Source organism: Pelobates fuscus, chromosome 3, assembly GCF_036172605.1.
Source record: "Pelobates fuscus isolate aPelFus1 chromosome 3, aPelFus1.pri, whole genome shotgun sequence".
Lineage (NCBI taxonomy): Eukaryota > Metazoa > Chordata > Amphibia > Anura > Pelobatidae > Pelobates > Pelobates fuscus.
This window is the reverse complement of record NC_086319.1, coordinates 392,979,745-393,004,790: the sequence shown is the minus strand read 5'-3', so window position 1 is coordinate 393,004,790 and position 25,046 is coordinate 392,979,745. Positions and strand designations below refer to the sequence as shown.

Here is a 25,046-nt window from a genome sequence, read left to right as displayed (position 1 = left end):
GGCCATTGCCTTTCTTCCCCATGCCTCCGTCTTGTCCACAGCTGCCATCACAGGTCCCAGCATATTGAGAGAGAGTATTCAGGACTTTCAAATAATAGATTGAGAATGTGCTTGGAAATATTTAGAAAGGTTTTAAAAGAGAACTGTTACTTAATGGCCAAAATCAGATTAGCAGCTGAATAATTCTTGGAATCTTTGCTGGATATTAAAAAGATGGTTGCCAACGGGATGGCTTTCTCACTTGCTTCACGTAGAGCCTTATAGTTGTAATCCGGGGGCACAGATTATGCTTCCAAAGCACGTCTCTGTGCTATATGTCTCCTGGAAGAAGTCTTCTTTGGAAAACCCTTTGAGAAAGTTGATGGGAAAAAGGCCTTGCTTTCACAAGAAAAAAAAAGAAGGTTTAATCAAACATTCTAGGGGATCAAATAAACTGAGAATGACCCTGTGAAGTAAATAAGATAGACACATATAGTATCTCATTTTTAAACTGCCAGAGAAGCAAATACAAATTTTAGGTTGATGAATTTTCAGTCAACATATATTTAATATATAGTGGTTGTTCTTGTGTGATTTATGTGCCATAACGCAAGAGATGTAGATTCGGTGCAATAATGATGAGGCACATAAGATAGTTTTCCAATTCTAGAGCTAAAATAGGCACTGCTGAGATTCGAACTCAGGATCTCCTGTTTACTAGACAGGCGCTTTAACCAACTAAGCCACAGCACCACAACATATTGGCTCATTTTTACGTTTTACGTTTTTTAACGTTTTACATTTTCCAAATGGTGGCAGATTGGACCTTTCTCTATCCAAGAGATACATCATTGGAGGATTAATTGACATCAATCCATCTTTATAGCAAATACATCTCAGTTGTCAACAAACATTCAAATATTGCCCGCAGCTATGAAGGTAATAAACTACATTTCCACACTGGCCGTGGCAGTATCAGTTTTGAAGATTAACTTTGTCCCAGTGGCACAAGATTGGAACTTGAATGATTGATTAATTGATAGAGGATAACTATAGCTCTAAAAGACCCCCCTCCTTTCATACTCCACTCTATTCTCCTTTCCTCATTCAATTCCCTCAGTCATAATAATTTTACCAAAGTGAACTTTCTTTTCTGACCACTATCCATGTCTAGCATGGGTATACAAAGAATGATAAATGCTGCCTCTGCAGGACACATTGTACTATAGGAAACCACCTTCTCCGCCTTGAGTTGTGCAGCTAATTCACCAAACTCTGCGCACGTCTCTGTGCTATATGTCTCCTGGAAGAAGTCTTCTTTGGAAAACCCTTTGAGAAAGTTGATGGGAAAAAGGCCTTGCTTTCACAAGAAAAAAAAAAGAAGGTTTAATCAAGCATTCTAGGGGATCAAATAAACTGAGAATGACCCTGTGAAGTAAATAAGATAGAAACATATAGTATCTCCTTTTTAGACTGCCAGAGAAGCAAATACAAATTTTAGGTTGATGAATTTTCAGTCAACATATATTTAATATATAGTGGTTGTTCTTGTGTGATTTATGTGCCATAACGCAAGAGATGTAGATTCGGTGCAATAATGATGAGGCACATAAGATAGTTTTCCAATTCTAGAGCTAAAATAGGCACTGCTTAGATTCAAACTCAGGATCTCCTGTTTACTAGACAGGCGCTTTAACCAACTAAGCCACAGCACCACAACATACTAGCTCATGCCTTGTTTTACGTTTTCCAAATGGTGGCAGATTGGACCTTTCTCTATCCAAGAGATACATCATTGGAGGATTAATTGACATCAATCCATCTTTATAGCAAATACATCTCAGTTGTCAACAAACATTCAAATATTGCCCGCAGCTATGAAGGTAATAAACTACATTTCCACACTGGCCGTGGCAGTATCAGTTTTGAAGATTAACTTTGTCCCAGTGGCACAAGATTGGAACTTGACTGATTGATTAATTGATAGAGGATAACTATAGCTCTAAAAGATCCCCCCTTCTTTCATACTCCACTCTATTCTCCTTTCCTCACTCAATTCCCTTAGTTATGATAATTTTACCAAAGTGAACTTTCTTTTCTGACCACTATCCATGTCTAGCATGGGTATACAAAGAATGCTAAATGCTGCCTCTGCAGGACACATTGTACTATAGGAAACCACCTTCTCCGCCTTGAGTTGTGCAGCTAATTCACCAAACTCTGCGTTCTGTGTTTGGGTCTGGGTTTTGGTTACTTTTATGGATGGCCATTGCCTTTCTTCCCCATGCCTCCGTCTTGTCCACAGCTGCCATCACAGGTCCCTGCATATTGAGAGAGAGTATTCAGGACTTTCAAATAATAGATTGAGAATGTGCTTGGAAATATTTAGAAAGGTTTTAAAAGAGAACTGTTACTTAATGGCCAAAATCAGATTAGCAGCTGAATAATTCTTGGAATCTTTGCTGGATATTAAAAAGATGGGTAGCCAACGGGATGGCTTTCTCACTTGCTTCACGTAGAGCCTTATAGTTGTAATCCGGGGGCACAGATTATGCTTCCAAAGCACGTCTCTGTGCTATATGTCTCCTGGAAGAAGTCTTCTTTGGAAAACCCTTTGAGAAAGTTGATGGGAAAAAGGCCTTGCTTTCACAAGAAAAAAAAAGAAGGTTTAATCAAACATTCTAGGGGATCAAATAAACTGAGAATGACCCTGTGAAGTAAATAAGATAGACAAATATTGTATCTCCTTTTTAAACTGCCAGAGAAGCAAATACAAATTTTAGGTTGATGAATTTTCAGTCAACATATATTTAATATATAGTGGTTGTTCTTGTGTGATTTATGTGCCATAACGCAAGAGATGTAGATTCGGTGCAATAATGATGAGGCACATAAGATAGTTTTCCAATTCTAGAGCTAAAGTAGGCACTGCTGAGATTCGAACTCAGGATCTCCTGTTTACTAGACAGGCGCTTTAACCAACTAAGCCACAGCACCACAACATACTGGCTCATTTTTACGTTTTACGTTTTTTAACGTTTTACATTTTCCAAATGGTGGCCGAATGGACCTTTCTCTATCCAAGAGATACATCATTGGAGGATTAATTGACATCAATCCATCTTTATAGCAAATACATCTCAGTTGTCAACAAACATTCAAATATTGCCCGCAGCTATGAAGGTAATAAACTACATTTCCACACTGGCCGTGGCAGTATCAGTTTTGAAGATTAACTTTGTCCCAGTGGCACAAGATTGGAACTTGAATGATTGATTAATTGATAGAGGATAACTATAGCTCTAAAAGATCCCCCTCCTTTCATACTCCACTCTATTCTCCTTTCCTCACTCAATTCCCTCAGTCATGATAATTTTACCAAAGTGAACTTTCTTTTCTGACCACTATCCATGTCTAGCATGGGTATACAAAGAATGCTAAATGCTGCCTCTGCAGGACACATTGTACTATAGGAAACCACCTTCTCCGCCTTGAGTTGTGCAGCTAATTCACCAAACTCTGCGTTCTGTGTTTGGGTCTGGGTTTTGGTTACTTTTATGGATGGCCATTGCCTTTCTTCCCCATGCCTCCGTCTTGTCCACAGCTGCCATCACAGGTCCCTGCATATTGAGAGAGAGTATTCAGGACTTTCAAATAATAGATTGTGAATGTGCTTGGAAATATTTAGAAAGGTTTTAAAAGAGAACTGTTACTTAATGGCCAAAATCAGATTAGCAGCTGAATAATTCTTGAAATCTTTGCTGGATATTAAAAAGATGGGTAGCCAACGGGATGGCTTTCTCACTTGCTTCACGTAGAGCCTTATAGTTGTAATCCGGGGGCACAGATTATGCTTCCAAAGCACGTCTCTGTGCTATATGTCTCCTGGAAGAAGTCTTCTTTGGAAAACCCTTTGAGAAAGTTGATGGGAAAAAGGCCTTGCTTTCACAAGAAAAAAAAAGAAGGTTTAATCAAACATTCTAGGGGATCAAATAAACTGAGAATGACCCTGTGAAGTAAATAAGATAGACACATACAGTATCTCCTTTTTAAACTGCCAGAGAAGCAAATACAAATTTTAGATTGATGAATTTTCAGTCAACATATATTTAATATATAGTAGTTGTTCTTGTGTGATTTATGTGCCATAACGCAAGAGATGTAGATTCGGTGCAATAATGATGAGGCACATAAGATAGTTTTCCAATTCTAGAGCTAAAATAGGCACTGCTGAGATTCAAACTCAGGATCTCCTGTTTACTTGACAGGCGCTTTAACCAACTAAGCCACAGCACCACAACATACTGGCTAATGCCTTGTTTTACGTTTTCCAAATGGTGGCAGATTGGACCTTTCTCTATCCAAGAGATACATCATTGGAGGATTAATTGACATCAATCCATCTTTATAGCAAATACATCTCAGTTGTCAACAAACATTCAAATATTGCCCACAGCTATGAAGGTAATAAACTACATTTCCACACTGGCCGTGGCAGTATCAGTTTTGAAGATTAACTTTGTCACAGTGGCACAAGATTGGAACTTGACTGATTGATTAATTGATAGAGGATAACTATAGCTCTAAAAGATCCCCCTCCTTTCATACTCCACTCTATTCTCCTTTCCTCACTCAATTCCCTTAGTTATGATAATTTTACCAAAGTGAACTTTCTTTTCTGACCACTATCCATGTCTAGCATGGGTATACAAAGAATGCTAAATGCTGCCTCTGCAGGACACATTGTACTGTAGGAAACCACCTTCTCAGCCTTGAGTTGTGCAGCTAATTCACCAAACTCTGCGTTCTGTGTTTGGGTCTGGGTTTTGGTTACTTTTATGGATGGCCATTGCCTTTCTTCCCCATGCCTCCGTCTTGTCCACAGCTGCCATCACAGGTCCCTGCATATTGAGAGAGAGTATTCAGGACTTTCAAATAATAGATTGAGAATGTGCTTGGAAATATTTAGAAAGGTTTTAAAAGAGAACTGTTACTTAATGGCCAAAATCAGATTAGCAGCTGAATAATTCTTGGAATCTTTGCTGGATATTAAAAAGATGGGTAGCCAACGGGATGGCTTTCTCATTTGCTTCACGTAGAGCCTTATAGTTGTAATCCGGGGGCACAGATTATGCTTCCAAAGCACGTCTCTGTGCTATATGTCTCCTGGAAGAAGTCTTCTTTGGAAAACCCTTTGAGAAAGTTGATGGGAAAAATGCCTTGCTTTCACAAGAAAAAAAAAGAAGGTTTAATCAAACATTCTAGGGGATCAAATAAACTGAGAATGACCCTGTGAAGTAAATAAGATAGACACATATAGTATCTCATTTTTAAACTGCCAGAGAAGCAAATACAAATTTTAGGTTGATGAATTTTCAGTCAACATATATTTAATATATAGTGGTTGTTCTTGTGTGATTTATGTGCCATAACGCAAGAGATGTAGATTCGGTGCAATAATGATGAGGCACATAAGATAGTTTTCCAATTCTAGAGCTAAAATAGGCACTGCTGAGATTCGAACTCAGGATCTCCTGTTTACTAGACAGGCGCTTTAACCAACTAAGCCACAGCACCACAACATATTGGCTCATTTTTACGTTTTACGTTTTTTAACGTTTTACATTTTCCAAATGGTGGCAGATTGGACCTTTCTCTATCCAAGAGATACATCATTGGAGGATTAATTGACATCAATCCATCTTTATAGCAAATACATCTCAGTTGTCAACAAACATTCAAATATTGCCCGCAGCTATGAAGGTAATAAACTACATTTCCACACTGGCCGTGGCAGTATCAGTTTTGAAGATTAACTTTGTCCCAGTGGCACAAGATTGGAACTTGAATGATTGATTAATTGATAGAGGATAACCATAGCTCTAAAAGACCCCCCTCCTTTCATACTCCACTCTATTCTACTTTCCTCACTCAATTCCCTCAGTCATAATAATTTTACCAAAGTGAACTTTCTTTTCAGACCACTATCCATGTCTAGCATGGGTATACAAAGAATGATAAATGCTGCCTCTGCAGGACACATTGTACTATAGGAAACCACCTTCTCCGCCTTGAGTTGTGCAGCTAATTCACCAAACTCTGCGCACGTCTCTGTGCTATATGTCTCCTGGAAGAAGTCTTCTTTGGAAAACCCTTTGAGAAAGTTGATGGGAAAAAGGCCTTGCTTTCACAAGAAAAAAAAAGAAGGTTTAATCAAGCATTCTAGGGGATCAAATAAACTGAGAATGACCCTGTGAAGTAAATAAGATAGACACATATAGTATCTCCTTTTTAGACTGCCAGAGAAGCAAATACAAATTTTAGGTTGATGAATTTTCAGTCAACATATATTTAATATATAGTGGTTGTTCTTGTGTGATTTATGTGCCATAACGCAAGAGATGTAGATTCGGTGCAATAATGATGAGGCACATAAGATAGTTTTCCAATTCTAGAGCTAAAATAGGCACTGCTGAGATTCAAACTCAGGATCTCCTGTTTACTAGACAGGCGCTTTAACCAACTAAGCCACAGCACCATGGGTATACAAAGAATGGGTATACAAAGAATGGGTATACAAAGAATGCTAAATGCTGCCTCTGCAGGACACATTGTACTATAGGAAACCACCTTCTCCGCCTTGAGTTGTGCAGCTAATTCACCAAACTCTGCGTTCTGTGTTTGGGTCTGGGTTTTGGTTACTTTTATGGATGGCCATTGCCTTTCTTCCCCATGCCTCCGTCTTGTCCACAGCTGCCATCACAGGTCCCTGCATATTGAGAGAGAGTATTCAGGACTTTCAAATAATAGATTGAGAATGTGCTTGGAAATATTTAGAAAGGTTTTAAAAGAGAACTGTTACTTAATGGCCAAAATCAGATTAGCAGCTGAATAATTCTTGGAATCTTTGCTGGATATTAAAAAGATGGGTAGCCAACGGGATGGCTTTCTCACTTGCTTCACGTAGAGCCTTATAGTTGTAATCCGGGGGCACAGATCATGCTTCCAAAGCACGTCTCTGTGCTATATGTCTCCTGGAAGAAGTCTTCTTTGGAAAACCCTTTGAGAAAGTTGATGGGAAAAAGGCCTTGCTTTCACAAGAAAAAAAAAGAAGGTTTAATCAAACATTCTAGGGGATCAAATAAACTGAGAATGACCCTGTGAAGTAAATAAGATAGAAACATATAGTATCTCCTTTTTAAACTGCCAGAGAAGCAAATACAAATTTTAGGTTGATGAATTTTCAGTCAACATATATTTAATATATAGTGGTTGTTCTTGTGTGATTTATGTGCCATAACGCAAGAGATGTAGATTCGGTGCAATAATGATGAGGCACATAAGATAGTTTTCCAATTCTAGAGCTAAAATAGGCACTGCTGAGATTCGAACTCAGGATCTCCTGTTTACTAGACAGGCGCTTTAACCAACTAAGCCACAGCACCACAACATACTGGCTCATGCCTTGTTTTACGTTTTCCAAATGGTGGCAGATTGGACCTTTCTCTATCCAAGAGATACATCATTGGAGGATTAATTGACATCAATCCATCTTTATAGCAAATACATCTCAGTTGTCAACAAACATTCAAATATTGCCCGCAGCTATGAAGGTAATAAACTACATTTCCACACTGGCCGTGGCAGTATCAGTTTTGAAGATTAACTTTGTCCCAGTGGCACAAGATTGGAACTTGAATGATTGATTAATTGATAGAGAATAACTATAGCTCTAAAAGATCCCCCTCCTTTCATACTCCACTCTATTCTCCTTTCCTCACTCAATTCCCTCAGTCATAATAATTTTACCAAAGTGAACTTTCTTTTCTGACCACTATCCATGTCTAGCATGGGTATACAAAGAATGATAAATGCTGCCTCTGCAGGACACATTGTACTATAGGAAACCACCTTCTCCGCCTTGAGTTGTGCAGCTAATTCACCAAACTCTGCGCACGTCTCTGTGCTATATGTCTCCTGGAAGAAGTCTTCTTTGAAAAACCCTTTGAGAAAGTTGATGGGAAAAAGGCCTTGCTTTCACAAGAAAAAAAAAGAAGGTTTAATCAAGCATTCTAGGGGATCAAATAAACTGAGAATGACCCTGTGAAGTAAATAAGATAGACACATATAGTATCTCCTTTTTAGACTGCCAGAGAAGCAAATACAAATTTTAGGTTGATGAATTTTCAGTCAACATATATTTAATATATAGTGGTTGTTCTTGTGTGATTTATGTGCCATAACGCAAGAGATGTAGATTCGGTGCAATAATGATGAGGCACATAAGATAGTTTTCCAATTCTAGAGCTAAAATAGACACTGCTGAGATTCAAACTCAGGATCTCCTGTTTACTAGACAGGCGCTTTAACCAACTAAGCCACAGCACCACAACATACTGGCTCATGCCTTGTTTTACGTTTTCCAAATGGTGGCAGATTGGACCTTTCTCTATCCAAGAGATACATCATTGGAGGATTAATTGACATCAATCCATCTTTATAGCAAATACATCTCAGTTGTCAACAAACATTCAAATATTGCCCGCAGCTATGAAGGTAATAAACTACATTTCCACACTGGCCGTGGCAGTATCAGTTTTGAAGATTAACTTTGTCCCAGTGGCACAAGATTGGAACTTGACTGATTGATTAATTGATAGAGGATAACTATAGCTCTAAAAGATCCCCCCTTCTTTCATACTCCACTCTATTCTCCTTTCCTCACTCAATTCCCTTAGTTATGATAATTTTACCAAAGTGAACTTTCTTTTCTGACCACTATCCATGTCTAGCATGGGTATACAAAGAATGCTAAATGCTGCCTCTGCAGGACACATTGTACTATAGGAAACCACCTTCTCCGCCTTGAGTTGTGCAGCTAATTCACCAAACTCTGCGTTCTGTGTTTGGGTCTGGGTTTTGGTTACTTTTATGGATGGCCATTGCCTTTCTTCCCCATGCCTCCGTCTTGTCCACAGCTGCCATCACAGGTCCCTGCATATTGAGAGAGAGTATTCAGGACTTTCAAATAATAGATTGAGAATGTGCTTGGAAATATTTAGAAAGGTTTTAAAAGAGAACTGTTACTTAATGGCCAAAATCAGATTAGCAGCTGAATAATTCTTGGAATCTTTGCTGGATATTAAAAAGATGGGTAGCCAACGGGATGGCTTTCTCACTTGCTTCACGTAGAGCCTTATAGTTGTAATCCGGGGGCACAGATTATGCTTCCAAAGCACGTCTCTGTGCTATATGTCTCCTGGAAGAAGTCTTCTTTGGAAAACCCTTTGAGAAAGTTGATGGGAAAAAGGCCTTGCTTTCACAAGAAAAAAAAAAGAAGGTTTAATCAAACATTCTAGGGGATCAAATAAACTGAGAATGACCCTGTGAAGTAAATAAGATAGACACATATTGTATCTCCTTTTTAAACTGCCAGAGAAGCAAATACAAATTTTAGGTTGATGAATTTTCAGTCAACATATATTTAATATATAGTGGTTGTTCTTGTGTGATTTATGTGCCATAACGCAAGAGATGTAGATTCGGTGCAATAATGATGAGGCACATAAGATAGTTTTCCAATTCTAGAGCTAAAATAGGCACTGCTGAGATTCGAACTCAGGATCTCCTGTTTACTAGACAGGCGCTTTAACCAACTAAGCCACAGCACCACAACATATGGGCTCATTTTTACGTTTTACGTTTTTTAACGTTTTACATTTTCCAAATGGTGGCAGATTGGACCTTTCTCTATCCAAGAGATACATCATTGGAGGATTAATTGACATCAATCCATCTTTATAGCAAATACATCTCAGTTGTCAACAAACATTCAAATATTGCCCGCAGCTATGAAGGTAATAAACTACATTTCCACACTGGCCGTGGCAGTATCAGTTTTGAAGATTAACTTTGTCCCAGTGGCACAAGATTGGAACTTGAATGATTGATTAATTGATAGAGGATAACTATAGCTCTAAAAGACCCCCCTCCTTTCATACTCCACTCTATTCTCCTTTCCTCACTCAATTCCCTCAGTCATAATAATTTTACCAAAGTGAACTTTCTTTTCTGACCACTATCCATGTCTAGCATGGGTATACAAAGAATGATAAATGCTGCCTCTGCAGGACACATTGTACTATAGGAAACCACCTTCTCCGCCTTGAGTTGTGCAGCTAATTCACCAAACTCTGCGCACGTCTCTGTGCTATATGTCTCCTGGAAGAAGTCTTCTTTGGAAAACCCTTTGAGAAAGTTGATGGGAAAAAGGCCTTGCTTTCACAAGAAAAAAAAAGAAGGTTTAATCACGCATTCTAGGGGATCAAATAAACTGAGAATGACCCTGTGAAGTAAATAAGATAGACACATATAGTATCTCCTTTTTAGACTGCCAGAGAAGCAAATACAAATTTTAGGTTGATGAATTTTCAGTCAACATATATTTAATACATAGTGGTTGTTCTTGTGTGATTTATGTGCCATAACGCAAGAGATGTAGATTCGGTGCAATAATGATGAGGCACATAAGATAGTTTTCCAATTCTAGAGCTAAAATAGGCACTGCTGAGATTCAAACTCAGGATCTCCTGTTTACTAGACAGGCGCTTTAACCAACTAAGCCACAGCACCACAACATACTGGCTAATGCCTTGTTTTACGTTTTCCAAATGGTGGCAGATTGGACCTTTCTCTATCCAAGAGATACATCATTGGAGGATTAATTGACATCAATCCATCTTTATAGCAAATACATCTCAGTTGTCAACAAACATTCAAATATTGCCCACAGCTATGAAGGTAATAAACTACATTTCCACACTGGCCGTGGCAGTATCAGTTTTGAAGATTAACTTTGTCACAGTGGCACAAGATTGGAACTTGACTGATTGATTAATTGATAGAGGATAACTATAGCTCTAAAAGATCCCCCTCCTTTCATACTCCACTCTATTCTCCTTTCCTCACTCAATTCCCTTAGTTATGATAATTTTACCAAAGTGAACTTTCTTTTCTGACCACTATCCATGTCTAGCATGGGTATACAAAGAATGCTAAATGCTGCCTCTGCAGGACACATTGTACTGTAGGAAACCACCTTCTCAGCCTTGAGTTGTGCAGCTAATTCACCAAACTCTGCGTTCTGTGTTTGGGTCTGGGTTTTGGTTACTTTTATGGATGGCCATTGCCTTTCTTCCCCATGCCTCCGTCTTGTCCACAGCTGCCATCACAGGTCCCTGCATATTGAGAGAGAGTATTCAGGACTTTCAAATAATAGATTGAGAATGTGCTTGGAAATATTTAGAAAGGTTTTAAAAGAGAACTGTTACTTAATGGCCAAAATCAGATTAGCAGCTGAATAATTCTTGGAATCTTTGCTGGATATTAAAAAGATGGGTAGCCAACGGGATGGCTTTCTCATTTGCTTCACGTAGAGCCTTATAGTTGTAATCCGGGGGCACAGATTATGCTTCCAAAGCACGTCTCTGTGCTATATGTCTCCTGGAAGAAGTCTTCTTTGGAAAACCCTTTGAGAAAGTTGATGGGAAAAATGCCTTGCTTTCACAAGAAAAAAAAAGAAGGTTTAATCAAACATTCTAGGGGATCAAATAAACTGAGAATGACCCTGTGAAGTAAATAAGATAGACACATATAGTATCTCATTTTTAAACTGCCAGATAAGCAAATACAAATTTTAGGTTGATGAATTTTCAGTCAACATATATTTAATATATAGTGGTTGTTCTTGTGTGATTTATGTGCCATAACGCAAGAGATGTAGATTCGGTGCAATAATGATGAGGCACATAAGATAGTTTTCCAATTCTAGAGCTAAAATAGGCACTGCTGAGATTCGAACTCAGGATCTCCTGTTTACTAGACAGGCGCTTTAACCAACTAAGCCACAGCACCACAACATATTGGCTTATTTTTACGTTTTACGTTTTTTAACGTTTTACATTTTCCAAATGGTGGCAGATTGGACCTTTCTCTATCCAAGAGATACATCATTGGAGGATTAATTGACATCAATCCATCTTTATAGCAAATACATCTCAGTTGTCAACAAACATTCAAATATTGCCCGCAGCTATGAAGGTAATAAACTACATTTCCACACTGGCCGTGGCAGTATCAGTTTTGAAGATTAACTTTGTCCCAGTGGCACAAGATTGGAACTTGAATGATTGATTAATTGATAGAGGATAACCATAGCTCTAAAAGACCCCCCTCCTTTCATACTCCACTCTATTCTCCTTTCCTCACTCAATTCCCTTAGTTATGATAATTTTACCAAAGTGAACTTTCTTTTCTGACCACTATCCATGTCTAGCATGGGTATACAAAGAATGCTAAATGCTGCCTCTGCAGGACACATTGTACTATAGGAAACCACCTTCTCCGCCTTGAGTTGTGCAGCTAATTCACCAAACTCTGCGTTCTGTGTTTGGGTCTGGGTTTTGGTTACTTTTATGGATGGCCATTGCCTTTCTTCCCCATGCCTCCGTCTTGTCCACAGCTGCCATCACAGGTCCCTGCAAGAGAGAGTATTCAGGACTTTCAAATAATAGATTGAGAATGTGCTTGGAAATATTTAGAAAGGTTTTAAAAGAGAACTGTTACTTAATGGCCAAAATCAGATTAGCAGCTGAATAATTCTTGGAATCTTTGCTGGATATTAAAAAGATGGGTAGCCAACGGGATGGCTTTCTCACTTGCTTCACGTAGAGCCTTATAGTTGTAATCCGGGGGCACAGATCATGCTTCCAAAGCACGTCTCTGTGCTATATGTCTCCTGGAAGAAGTCTTCTTTGGAAAACCCTTTGAGAAAGTTGATGGGAAAAAGGCCTTGCTTTCACAAGAAAAAAAAAGAAGGTTTAATCAAACATTCTAGGGGATCAAATAAACTGAGAATGACCCTGTGAAGTAAATAAGATAGAAACATATAGTATCTCCTTTTTAAACTGCCAGAGAAGCAAATACAAATTTTAGGTTGATGAATTTTCAGTCAACATATATTTAATATATAGTGGTTGTTCTTGTGTGATTTATGTGCCATAACGCAAGAGATGTAGATTCGGTGCAATAATGATGAGGCACATAAGATAGTTTTCCAATTCTAGAGCTAAAATAGGCACTGCTGAGATTCGAACTCAGGATCTCCTGTTTACTAGACAGGCGCTTTAACCAACTAAGCAACAGCACCACAACATACTGGCTCATGCCTTGTTTTACGTTTTCCAAATGGTGGCAGATTGGACCTTTCTCTATCCAAGAGATACATCATTGGAGGATTAATTGACATCAATCCATCTTTATAGCAAATACATCTCAGTTTTCAACAAACATTCAAATATTGCCCGCAGCTATGAAGGTAATAAACTACATTTCCACACTGGCCGTGGCAGTATCAGTTTTGAAGATTAACTTTGTCCCAGTGGCACAAGATTGGAACTTGAATGATTGATTAATTGATAGAGAATAACTATAGCTCTAAAAGATCCCCCTCCTTTCATACTCCACTCTATTCTCCTTTCCTCACTCAATTCCCTCAGTCATAATAATTTTACCAAAGTGAACTTTCTTTTCTGACCACTATCCATGTCTAGCATGGGTATACAAAGAATGATAAATGCTGCCTCTGCAGGACACATTGTACTATAGGAAACCACCTTCTCCGCCTTGAGTTGTGCAGCTAATTCACCAAACTCTGCGCACGTCTCTGTGCTATATGTCTCCTGGAAGAAGTCTTCTTTGGAAAACCCTTCGAGAAAGTTGATGGGAAAAAGGCCTTGCTTTCACAAGAAAAAAAAAGAAGGTTTAATCAAGCATTCTAGGGGATCAAATAAACTGAGAATGACCCTGTGAAGTAAATAAGATAGACACATATAGTATCTCCTTTTTAGACTGCCAGAGAAGCAAATACAAATTTTAGGTTGATGAATTTTCAGTCAACATATATTTAATATATAGTGGTTGTTCTTGTGTGATTTATGTGCCATAACGCAAGAGATGTAGATTCGGTGCAATAATGATGAGGCACATAAGATAGTTTTCCAATTCTAGAGCTAAAATAGACACTGCTGAGATTCAAACTCAGGATCTCCTGTTTACTAGACAGGCGCTTTAACCAACTAAGCCACAGCACCACAACATACTGGCTCATGCCTTGTTTTACGTTTTCCAAATGGTGGCAGATTGGACCTTTCTCTATCCAAGAGATACATCATTGGAGGATTAATTGACATCAATCCATCTTTATAGCAAATACATCTCAGTTGTCAACAAACATTCAAATATTGCCCGCAGCTATGAAGGTAATAAACTACATTTCCACACTGGCCGTGGCAGTATCAGTTTTGAAGATTAACTTTGTCCCAGTGGCACAAGATTGGAACTTGACTGATTGATTAATTGATAGAGGATAACTATAGCTCTAAAAGATCCCCCCTTCTTTCATACTCCACTCTATTCTCCTTTCCTCACTCAATTCCCTTAGTTATGATAATTTTACCAAAGTGAACTTTCTTTTCTGACCACTATCCATGTCTAGCATGGGTATACAAAGAATGCTAAATGCTGCCTCTGCAGGACACATTGTACTATAGGAAACCACCTTCTCCGCCTTGAGTTGTGCAGCTAATTCACCAAACTCTGCGTTCTGTGTTTGGGTCTGGGTTTTGGTTACTTTTATGGATGGCCATTGCCTTTCTTCCCCATGCCTCCGTCTTGTCCACAGCTGCCATCACAGGTCCCTGCATATTGAGAGAGAGTATTCAGGACTTTCAAATAATAGATTGAGAATGTGCTTGGAAATATTTAGAAAGGTTTTAAAAGAGAACTGTTACTTAATGGCCAAAATCAGATTAGCAGCTGAATAATTCTTGGAATCTTTGCTGGATATTAAAAAGATGGGTAGCCAACGGGATGGCTTTCTCACTTGCTTCACGTAGAGCCTTATAGTTGTAATCCGGGGGCACAGATTATGCTTCCAAAGCACGTCTCTGTGCTATATGTCTCCTGGAAGAAGTCTTCTTTGGAAAACCCTTTGAGAAAGTTGATGGGAAAAAGGCCTTGCTTTCACAAGAAAAAAAAAAGAAGGTTTAATCAAACATTCTAGGGGATCAAATAAACTGAGAATGACCCTGTGAAGTAAATAAGATAGACACATATTGTATCTCCTTTTTAAACTGCCAGAGAATCAAATACAAATTTTAGGTTGATGAATTTTCAGTCAACATATATTTAATATATAGTGGTTGTTCTTGTGTGATTTATGTGCCATAACGCAAGAGATGTAGATTCGGTGCAATAATGATGAGGCACATAAGATAGTTTTCCAATTCTAGAGTTAAAATAGGCACTGCTGAGATTCGAACTCAGGATCTCCTGTTTACTAGACAGGCGCTTTAACCAACTAAGCCACAGCACCACAACATATTGGCTCTTTTTTACGTTTTACGTTTTTTAACGTTTTACATTTTCCAAATGGTGGCAGATTGGACCTTTCTCTATCCAAGAGATACATCATTGGAGGATTAATTGACATCAATCCATCTTTATAGCAAATACATCTCAGTTGTCAACAAACATTCAAATATTGCCCGCAGCTATGAAGGTAATAAACTACATTTCCACACTGGCCGTGGCAGTATCAGTTTTGAAGATTAACTTTGTCCCAGTGGCACAAGATTGGAACTTGAATGATTGATTAATTGATAGAGGATAACTATAGCTCTAAAAGACCCCCCTCCTTTCATACTCCACTCTATTCTCCTTTCCTCACTCAATTCCCTCAGTCATAATAATTTTACCAAAGTGAACTTTCTTTTCTGACCACTATCCATGTCTAGCATGGGTATACAAAGAATGATAAATGCTGCCTCTGCAGGACACATTGTACTATAGGAAACCACCTTCTCCGCCTTGAGTTGTGCAGCTAATTCACCAAACTCTGCGCACGTCTCTGTGCTATATGTCTCCTGGAAGAAGTCTTCTTTGGAAAACCCTTTGAGAAAGTTGATGGGAAAAAGGCCTTGCTTTCACAAGAAAAAAAAAGAAGGTTTAATCACGCATTCTAGGGGATCAAATAAACTGAGAATGACCCTGTGAAGTAAATAAGATAGACACATATAGTATCTCCTTTTTAGACTGCCAGAGAAGCAAATACAAATTTTAGGTTGATGAATTTTCAGTCAACATATATTTAATACATAGTGGTTGTTCTTGTGTGATTTATGTGCCATAACGCAAGAGATGTAGATTCGGTGCAATAATGATGAGGCACATAAGATAGTTTTCCAATTCTAGAGCTAAAATAGGCACTGCTGAGATTCAAACTCAGGATCTCCTGTTTACTAGACAGGCGCTTTAACCAACTAAGCCACAGCACCACAACATACTGGCTCATGCCTTGTTTTACGTTTTCCAAATGGTGGCAGATTGGACCTTTCTCTATCCAAGAGATACATCATTGGAGGATTAATTGACATCAATCCATCTTTATAGCAAATACATCTCAGTTTTCAACAAACATTCAAATATTGCCCGCAGCTATGAAGGTAATAAACTACATTTCCACACTGGCCGTGGCAGTATCAGTTTTGAAGATTAACTTTGTCCCAGTGGCACAAGATTGGAACTTGCCTGATTGATTAATTGATAGAGGATAACTATAGCTCTAAAAGATCCCCCCTTCTTTCATACTCCACTCTATTCTCCTTTCCTCACTCAATTCCCTTAGTTATGATAATTTTACCAAAGTGAACTTTCTTTTCTGACCACTATCCATGTCTAGCATGGGTATACAAAGAATGCTAAATGCTGCCTCTGCAGGACACATTGTACTATAGGAAACCACCTTCTCCGCCTTGAGTTGTGCAGCTAATTCACCAAACTCTGCGTTCTGTGTTTGGGTCTGGGTTTTGGTTACTTTTATGGATGGCCATTGCCTTTCTTCCCCATGCCTCCGTCTTGTCCACAGCTACCATCACAGGTCCCTGCATATTGAGAGAGAGTATTCAGGACTTTCAAATAATAGATTGAGAATGTGCTTGGAAATATTTAGAAAGGTTTTAAAAGAGAACTGTTACTTAATGGCCAAAATCAGATTAGCAGCTGAATAATTCTTGGAATCTTTGCTGGATATTAAAAAGATGGGTAGCCAACGGGATGGCTTTCTCACTTGCTTCACGTAGAGCCTTATAGTTGTAATCCGGGGGCACAGATCATGCTTCCAAAGCACGTCTCTGTGCTATATGTCTCCTGGAAGAAGTCTTCTTTGGAAAACCCTTTGAGAAAGTTGATGGGAAAAAGGCCTTGCTTTCACAAGAAAAGAAAAGAAGGTTTAATCAAACATTCTAGGGGATCAAATAAACTGAGAATGACCCTGTGAAGTAAATAAGATAGACACATATAGTATCTCCTTTTTAAACTGCCAGAGAAGCAAATACAAATTTTAGGTTGATGAATTTTCAGTCAACATATATTTAATATATAGTGGTTGTTCTTGTGTGATTTATGTGCCATAACGCAAGAGATGTAGATTCGGTGCAATAATGATGAGGCACATAAGATAGTTTTCCAATTCTAGAGCTAAAATAGGCACTGCTGAGATTCGAACTCAGGATCTCCTGTTTACTAGACAGGCGCTTTAACCAACTAAGCCACAGCACCACAACATACTGGCTTGTGCCTTGTATTACGTTTTCCAAATGGTGGCAGATTGGACCTTTCTCTATCCAAGAGATACATCATTGGAGGATTAATTGACATCAATCCATCTTTATAGCAAATACATCTCAGTTGTCAACAAACATTCAAATATTGCCCGCAGCTATGAAGGTAATAAACTACATTTCCACACTGGCCGTGGCAGTATCAGTTTTGAAGATTAACTTTGTCCCAGTGGCACAAGATTGGAACTTGACTGATTGATTAATTGATAGAGGATAACTATAGCTCTAAAAGATCCCCCTCCTTTCATACTACACTCTATTCTCCTTTCCTCACTCAATTCCCTCAGTCATGATAATTTTACCAAAGTGAAATTCTTTTCTGACCACTATCCATGTCTAGCATGGGTATACAAAGAATGCTAAATGCTGCCTCTGCAGGACACATTGTACTATAGGAAACCACCTTCTCCGCCTTGAGTTGTGCAGCTAATTCACCAAACTCTGCGCACGTCTCTGTGCTATATGTCTCCTGGAAGAAGTCTTCTTTGGAAAACCCTTTGAGAAAGTGTATGGGAAAAAGGCCTTGCTTTCACAAGAAAAAAAAAGAAGGTTTAATCAAACATTCTAGGGGATCAAATAAACTGAGAATGACCCTGTGAAGTAAATAAGATATACACATATAGTATCTCCTTTTTAAACTGCCAGAGAAGCAAATACAAATTTTAGGTTGATGAATTTTCAGTCAACATATATTTAATATATAGTGGTTGTTCTTGTTTGATTTATGTGCCATAACGCAAGAGATGCAGATTCGGTGCAATAATGATGAGGCACATAAGATAGTTTTCCAATTCTAGAGCTAAAATAGGCACTGCTGAGATTCGAACTCAGGATCTCCTATTTACTAGACAGGCGCTTTAACCAACTAAGCCACAGCACCACAACATACTGGCTCGTGCCTTGTATTACGTTTTCCAAATGGTGGCAGATTGGACCTTTCTCTATCCAAGAGATACATCATTGGAGGATTAATTGACCTCAATCCATCTTTATAGCAAATACATCTCAGTTGTCAACAAACATTCAAATATTGCCCGCAGCTATGAAGGTAATAAACTACATTTCCACACTGGCCGTGGCAGTATCAGTTTTGAAGATAAACTTTGTCCCAGTGGCACAAGATTGGAACTTGAATGATTGATTAATTGATAGAGGATAACTATAGCTCTAAAAGATCCCCCTCCTTTCATACTCCACTCTATTCTCCTTTCCTCACTCAATTCCCTTAGTCATGATAATTTTACCAAAGTGAACTTCCTTTTCTGACCGCTATCCATGTCTAGCATGGGTATACAAAGAATGCTAAATGCTGCCTCTGCAGGACACATTGTACTATAGGAAACCACCTTCTCCGCCTTGAGTTGTGCAGCTAATTCACCAAACTCTGCGCACGTCTCTGTGCTATATGTCTCCTGGAAGAAGTCTTCTTTGGAAAACCCTTTGAGAAAGTTGATGGGAAAAAGGCCTTGCTTTCACAAGAAAAGAAAAGAAGGTTTAATCAAACATTCTAGGGGATCAAATAAACTGAGAATGACCCTGTGAAGTAAATAAGATAGACACATATAGTATCTCCTTTTTAAACTGCCAGAGAAGCAAATACAAATTTTAGGTTGATGAATTTTCAGTCAACATATATTTAATATATAGTGGTTGTTCTTGTGTGATTTATGTGCCATAACGCAAGAGATGTAGATTCGGTGCAATAATGATGCGGCACATAAGATAGTTTTCCAATTCTAGAGCTAAAATAGGCACTGCTGAGATTCGAACTCAGGATCTCCTGTTTACTAGACAGGCGCTTTAACCAACTAAGCCACAGCACCACAACATACTGGCTCGTGCCTTGTTTTACGTTTTCCAAATGGCGGCAGATTGGACCTTTCTCTATCCAAGAGATACATCATTGGAGGATTAATTGACATCAATCCATCTTTATAGCAAATACATCTCAGTTGTCAACAAACATTCAAATATTGCCCGCAGCTATGAAGGTAATAAACTAAATTTCCACACTGGCCGTGGCAGTATCAGTTTTGAAGATTAACTTTGTCCCAGTGGCACAAGATTGGAACTTGAATGATTGATTAATTGATAGAGGATAACTATAGCTCTAAAAGATCCCCCTCCTTTCATACTCCACTCTATTCTCCTTTCCTCACTCAATTCCCTCAGTCATGATAATTTTACCAAAGTGAACTTTCTTTTCTGACCACTATCCATGTCTAGCATGGGTATACAAAGAATGATAAATGCTGCCTCTGCAGGACACATTGTACTATAGGAAACCACCTTCTCCGCCTTGAGTTGTGCAGCTAATTCACCAAACTCTGCGCACGTCTCTGTGCTATATGTCTCCTGGAAGAAGTCTTCTTTGGAAAACCCTTTGAGAAAGTTGATGGGAAAAAGGCCTTGCTTTCACAAGGAAAAAAAAAGAAGGTTTAATCAAACATTCTAGGGGATCAAATAAACTGAGAATGACCCTGTGAAGTAAATATGATAGACACATATAGTATCTCCTTTTTAGACTGCCAGAGAAGCAAATACAAATTTTAGGTTGATGAATTTTCAGTCAACATATATTTAATATATAGTGGATGTTCTTGTGTGATTTATGTGCCATAACGCAAGAGATGTAGATTCGGTGCAATAATGATGAGGCACATAAGATAGTTTTCCAATTCTAGAGCTAAAATAGGCACTGCTGAGATTCGAACTCAAGATCTCCTGTTTACTAGACAGGCGCTTTAACCAACTAAGCCACAGCACCACAACATACTGGCTCATGCCTTGTTTAAGTTTTCCAAATGGTGGCAGATTGGACCTTTCTCTATCCAAGAGATACATCATTGGAGGATTAATTGACATCAATCCATCTTTATAGCAAATACATCTCAGTTGTCAACAAACATTCAAATATTGCCCGCAGCTATGAAGGTAATAAACTACATTTCCACACTGGCCGTGGCAGTATCAGTTTTGAAGATTAACTTTGTCCCAGTGGCACAAGATTGGAACTTGAATGATTGATTAATTGATAGAGGATAATGCTAAATGCTGCCTCTGCAGGACACATTGTACTATAGGAAACCACCTTCTCCGCCTTGAGTTGTGCAGCTAATTCACCAAACTCTGCGTTCTGTGTTTGGGTCTGGGTTTTGGTTACTTTTATGGATGGCCATTGCCTTTCTTCCCCATGCCTCCGTCTTGTCCACAGCTGCCATCACAGGTCCCAGCATATTGAGAGAGAGTATTCAGGACTAGTGATGTACCGAACTGTCCGCCGGAGAACAGTTCCCGGCGAACTTAGCGTGTTCGCGTTTGCCGCGGCGGGCGGACACGTGCGCAGTTCGATCCGCCCCCTATTCATCATCATTGGGCAAACTTTGACCCTGTGCCTCTCGGTCAGCAGACACATTCCAGCCAATCAGCAGCACTCCCTCCCTTCCACACCCTCCAACCTCCCTCCCAGCATCCATTTTCGATTCATTCGGAAGATGCATGCTTAGTGAGAGGAGGGAAAGTTTAGCTGCTGCTGATTAGATAGGGAAATTGATAGCTAGGCTAGGGTATTCAGTGTCCACTACAATCCTGAAGGACTCATCTGATCTCTGCTGTAAGGACAGCACCCCAAAAAGCCCTTTTTAGGTCTATAACATCAGGCTGCTTTTTTTTTTTTTCCTGTGTAATGTAATTGCAGGTGCCTGCCTGCCAGCTTCTGTGTGAGGTTCACATTGGATACTGTGCCTATTTGCCCAGTGCCACCACTCATATCTGTTTTAACAATAGTTTAAGCTTTACATTTAAAATAAATATTTTTTTTCACTGTAATAGAAGAGCAGTTGCCTGCCTGCCAGCTTCTATGTGAGGTTGGATGCCTTGCCCATTTGCACAGTCAGTGCCACCACTCATATCTGTTTTAACAATTGGTTAAGCTTTAGATTTAAAATAAATAATTTTTTTTCACTGTAATAGAAGAGCAGTTGCCTGCCTGCCAGCTTCTGTGTCAGGTTGGATGCCTTGCCTATTTGCACAGTCAGTGCCACCACTCATATCTGTTTTAACAATTGGTTAAGCTTTAGATTTTAAATAAATCATTTTTTTCACTGTAATAGAAGAGCAGTTGCCTGCCTGCCAGCTTCTGTGTGAGGTTCATATTGGATACTGTGCCCACTAGCCCAGTGCCACCACTCATATCTGTTTTAACAATTGGTTAAGCTTTAGATTTAAAATAAATAATTTTTTTTCACTGTAATAGAAGATCAGTTAGTTGTCTGCAAGCGTCTGGGTGTCAGGCCTACTTCAGCGTGTGCTCTGCAGACCTGTGCCAGCGTGCTTTGACAGTTGCCAATCATATCTGGTGTCTCTTTAGCGTGCTTTTACAAAGAAAAAAGGTTTCCAGTGTAAGCTAATAGCAGACAGTCAGTGTCCTTCAAGCGGCTCTGTCAGGCCTTCCTTCAGCGTGTGCCCTGCACAACCCTGCCAGCGTGCTTTGACAGTTGCCACTCATATCTTGTGTCTCTATAGCGTGCTTTTACAACCAAAATTTTGTTTCCACTGTAATAGAAGAGCAGTTGCCTGCCTGCCAGCTTCTGTGTGAGGTTCACATTGGATACTGTGCCCACTAGCCCAGTGCCACCACTCATATCTGTTTTAACAATTGGTTAAGCTTTAGATTTAAAATAAATATATTTTTTTCACTGTAATAGAAGAGCAGTTAGTTGTCTGCAAGCGTCTGTGTGTCAGGCCTACTTCAGCGTGTGCTCTGCAGACCTGTGACAGCGTGCTTTGACAGTTGCCAATCATATCTGGTGTCTCTTTAGCGTGCTTTTACAAAGAAAAAAGGTTTCCAGTGTAAGCTAATAGCAGACAGTCAGTGTCCTTCAAGCGGCTCTGTCAGGCCTTCCTTCAGCGTGTGCCCTGCACAACCCTGCCAGCGTGCTTTGACAGTTGCCACTCATATCTTGTGTCTCTATAGCGTGCTTTTACAACCAAAATTTTGTTTCCACTGTAATAGAAGAGCAGTTGCCTGCCTGCCAGCTTCTGTGTGAGGTTCACATTGGATACTGTGCCTACTTGCCCAGTGCCACCACTCATATCTGTTTTAACAATTGGTTAAGCTTTACATTTAAAATAAATATTTTTTTTTTCACTGTAATAGAAGAGCAGTTAGTTGTCTGCAAGCGTCTGTGTTTCAGGCCTACTTCAGCGTGTGCTCTGTAGACCTGTTCCAGCGTGCTTTGACAGTTGCCAATCATATTTGGTGTCTCTATAGCGTGCTTTTAAAACCAACATTTGTTTTTCACTGTTATAGATTGAATAGCAGTTACTTGTCTTCAAGCGGGTGTCTCAGGCCTACAGTGTGTGCTCTGCAGAACTGTTCCAGTGCACATTGCCAATCATATCTGGTGTCTCTATAGCGTGCTTTTAAAACCAAAATTTGTTTTTCACTGTTATAGATTGAATAGCAGTTACTTGTCTTCAAGCGGCTCTGTCAGTCCTTCCTTCAGCGTGTGCTCTGCAGAACTGTTCCAGTGCACATTGCCAATCATATCTGGTCTCACAGTAGCTTGCACGCATAGTTCCACTAATCCCCAAAAAAATGACAGGCAGAGGCAGGCCACCCCGCAGGGGCCGTCGTGGTCGTGGTGCTGTGATTCCCTTTTGCCCTAGAATAATGCCCAGTTTTCAGAAGCCACGTACCCTGAACTTGAAAAGTTCTGAGGACTTAGTTGACTGGCTAACACAGGACACCCAATCTTGTACAGCCTCCGCTCGGAACCTTGACGCACCATCCTCCTCCAGCTTAGCTTCAGGCACATCTCAAGATAGCACTCACCCACCTGCCGCCACCACCAAAACTAGCACCACAGCCGCTTTACTTGGTATGTCAGAGGAGTTATTCACACACCCGTTTGAAGAAATGAGTGATGCGCAACCATTATTGCTAGAGGATGTAGATAACAGGGATATGTATCAGGCAGGCAGCATTAAACACATGGAGGTACGGTGTGATGATGATGATGTTGTACCCGCTGCTGCTTCCTTTTCTGAGTTGTCAGATACAAGCGAAGCGGTTGATGATGACGATGCGTCCATGGATGTCACGTGGGTGCCCGCTCGGCAAGAAGAAGAACAGGGCAAAAGTTCAGATGGGGAGACAGAGAGGAGGAGGAGGAGACGAGTTGGAAGCAGGGGGGGGTCGTCGCAAGGAGCTAGTGGCACAGTCAGACAGCATGCATCGGCACCCGGGGTCAGCCTGACAGCACGCCAATCAACGCATGCTGTGTCCACCACCAGAATGCCGTCATTGCAGAGCTCAGCAGTGTGGCATTTTTTTGTGTGTCTGCCTCTGACAACAGCGATGCCATTTGCAACCTGTGCCAAAGGAAACTGAGTCGTGGGAGGTCCAACACCCACCTAGGTACAACTGCTTTGCGTAGGCACATGATCTCACATCACAAACGCCTATGGGATCAACACATGAGTACAAGCAGCAAGCCTACTCTAAGCCGCCATCCTCCTCCTGGTCCAGCATCTTCAGCCACGTCAACCACTGCTGTCCTTCTTGCCCCCTCTCAACCATCCGCCACTCCGTCTCCCGCCTTGAACAGTTCCCGCTCATCTGCCCACAGTCATGTGTTTCTGTCAAGGACATGTTTGAGCGTAAGAAGCCAATGTCACCAAGTCACCCCCTTGCCCAGCGTCTGACAGCTGGCTTGTCCGAACTATTAGCCCGCCAGCTTTTACCATACAATCTGGTTGAGTCTGAGGCGTTCAAAAAATTTGTAGCTATTGGGACACCGCAGTGGAAGGTACCCGGCCAGAATTTCTTTTCACAAAAGGCAATCCCCAACTTGTACTCGATTGTGCAAAAGGAAGTCATGGCATGTCTGGCACACAGTGTTGGGGCAAGGGTCCATCTGACCACTGATACCTGGTCTGCAAAGCATGGTCAGGGCAGGTATATCACCTACACTGCGCATTGGGTAAACCTGCTGACGGCTGACAAGCAAGGAATGCGTGGCATTGCAGAGGAGTTGGTGACACCGCCACGAATTGCAGGCAGTCCTGCTGCCACCTCCTCTACTCCTCCTACTCCATCCTCTTCCATAACCTCCTCGGCTGAGTCCTCTTGTGCCGCTGATTCTTGCTCCACATCAACAGCACCCCCCCAGCTCCCCAGGTACTATTCCACATCCCGGATACGGCAGTGTCACGTCGTCTTGGGTTTGACTTGCTTGAAAGCAGAGAGTCACACCGGACAAGCACTCCTGTCCGCCCTGAACGCACAGGTGGAAAAGTGGCTGACTCCGGCAGCAACTGGATATC

General features: G+C 40.2%; 17 non-coding genes across 17 annotated transcripts; all 17 read right to left on the bottom strand.

The window, feature by feature from the left end:
* Positions 1-658: 658 nt before the first annotated feature.
* TRNAT-AGU (transfer RNA threonine (anticodon AGU)) lies at positions 659-732 on the bottom strand. The gene has a single exon. It is a non-coding gene; the product is annotated as a tRNA-Thr (tRNA).
* Positions 733-2,902: 2,170 nt separating this feature from the next.
* Positions 2,903-2,976, bottom strand: TRNAT-AGU (transfer RNA threonine (anticodon AGU)). Its single transcript has one exon. It is a non-coding gene; the product is annotated as a tRNA-Thr (tRNA).
* Positions 2,977-5,482: 2,506 nt separating this feature from the next.
* TRNAT-AGU (transfer RNA threonine (anticodon AGU)) lies at positions 5,483-5,556 on the bottom strand. Its single transcript has one exon. It is a non-coding gene; the product is annotated as a tRNA-Thr (tRNA).
* Positions 5,557-6,443: 887 nt separating this feature from the next.
* Positions 6,444-6,517, bottom strand: TRNAT-AGU (transfer RNA threonine (anticodon AGU)). The gene has a single exon. It is a non-coding gene; the product is annotated as a tRNA-Thr (tRNA).
* Positions 6,518-7,350: 833 nt separating this feature from the next.
* Positions 7,351-7,424, bottom strand: TRNAT-AGU (transfer RNA threonine (anticodon AGU)). Its single transcript has one exon. It is a non-coding gene; the product is annotated as a tRNA-Thr (tRNA).
* An 869-nt stretch (positions 7,425-8,293) lies between these two features.
* TRNAT-AGU (transfer RNA threonine (anticodon AGU)) lies at positions 8,294-8,367 on the bottom strand. Its single transcript has one exon. It is a non-coding gene; the product is annotated as a tRNA-Thr (tRNA).
* Positions 8,368-9,576: 1,209 nt separating this feature from the next.
* TRNAT-AGU (transfer RNA threonine (anticodon AGU)) lies at positions 9,577-9,650 on the bottom strand. Its single transcript has one exon. It is a non-coding gene; the product is annotated as a tRNA-Thr (tRNA).
* An 887-nt stretch (positions 9,651-10,537) lies between these two features.
* On the bottom strand, positions 10,538-10,611 carry TRNAT-AGU (transfer RNA threonine (anticodon AGU)). Its single transcript has one exon. It is a non-coding gene; the product is annotated as a tRNA-Thr (tRNA).
* Positions 10,612-11,818: 1,207 nt separating this feature from the next.
* On the bottom strand, positions 11,819-11,892 carry TRNAT-AGU (transfer RNA threonine (anticodon AGU)). Its single transcript has one exon. It is a non-coding gene; the product is annotated as a tRNA-Thr (tRNA).
* Positions 11,893-13,112: 1,220 nt separating this feature from the next.
* TRNAT-AGU (transfer RNA threonine (anticodon AGU)) lies at positions 13,113-13,186 on the bottom strand. Its single transcript has one exon. It is a non-coding gene; the product is annotated as a tRNA-Thr (tRNA).
* Positions 13,187-14,055: 869 nt separating this feature from the next.
* TRNAT-AGU (transfer RNA threonine (anticodon AGU)) lies at positions 14,056-14,129 on the bottom strand. Its single transcript has one exon. It is a non-coding gene; the product is annotated as a tRNA-Thr (tRNA).
* A 1,209-nt stretch (positions 14,130-15,338) lies between these two features.
* Positions 15,339-15,412, bottom strand: TRNAT-AGU (transfer RNA threonine (anticodon AGU)). Its single transcript has one exon. It is a non-coding gene; the product is annotated as a tRNA-Thr (tRNA).
* An 887-nt stretch (positions 15,413-16,299) lies between these two features.
* On the bottom strand, positions 16,300-16,373 carry TRNAT-AGU (transfer RNA threonine (anticodon AGU)). Its single transcript has one exon. It is a non-coding gene; the product is annotated as a tRNA-Thr (tRNA).
* Positions 16,374-17,581: 1,208 nt separating this feature from the next.
* Positions 17,582-17,655, bottom strand: TRNAT-AGU (transfer RNA threonine (anticodon AGU)). Its single transcript has one exon. It is a non-coding gene; the product is annotated as a tRNA-Thr (tRNA).
* An 868-nt stretch (positions 17,656-18,523) lies between these two features.
* TRNAT-AGU (transfer RNA threonine (anticodon AGU)) lies at positions 18,524-18,597 on the bottom strand. Its single transcript has one exon. It is a non-coding gene; the product is annotated as a tRNA-Thr (tRNA).
* Positions 18,598-19,466: 869 nt separating this feature from the next.
* Positions 19,467-19,540, bottom strand: TRNAT-AGU (transfer RNA threonine (anticodon AGU)). The gene has a single exon. It is a non-coding gene; the product is annotated as a tRNA-Thr (tRNA).
* An 870-nt stretch (positions 19,541-20,410) lies between these two features.
* Positions 20,411-20,484, bottom strand: TRNAT-AGU (transfer RNA threonine (anticodon AGU)). The gene has a single exon. It is a non-coding gene; the product is annotated as a tRNA-Thr (tRNA).
* Positions 20,485-25,046: the final 4,562 nt, after the last annotated feature.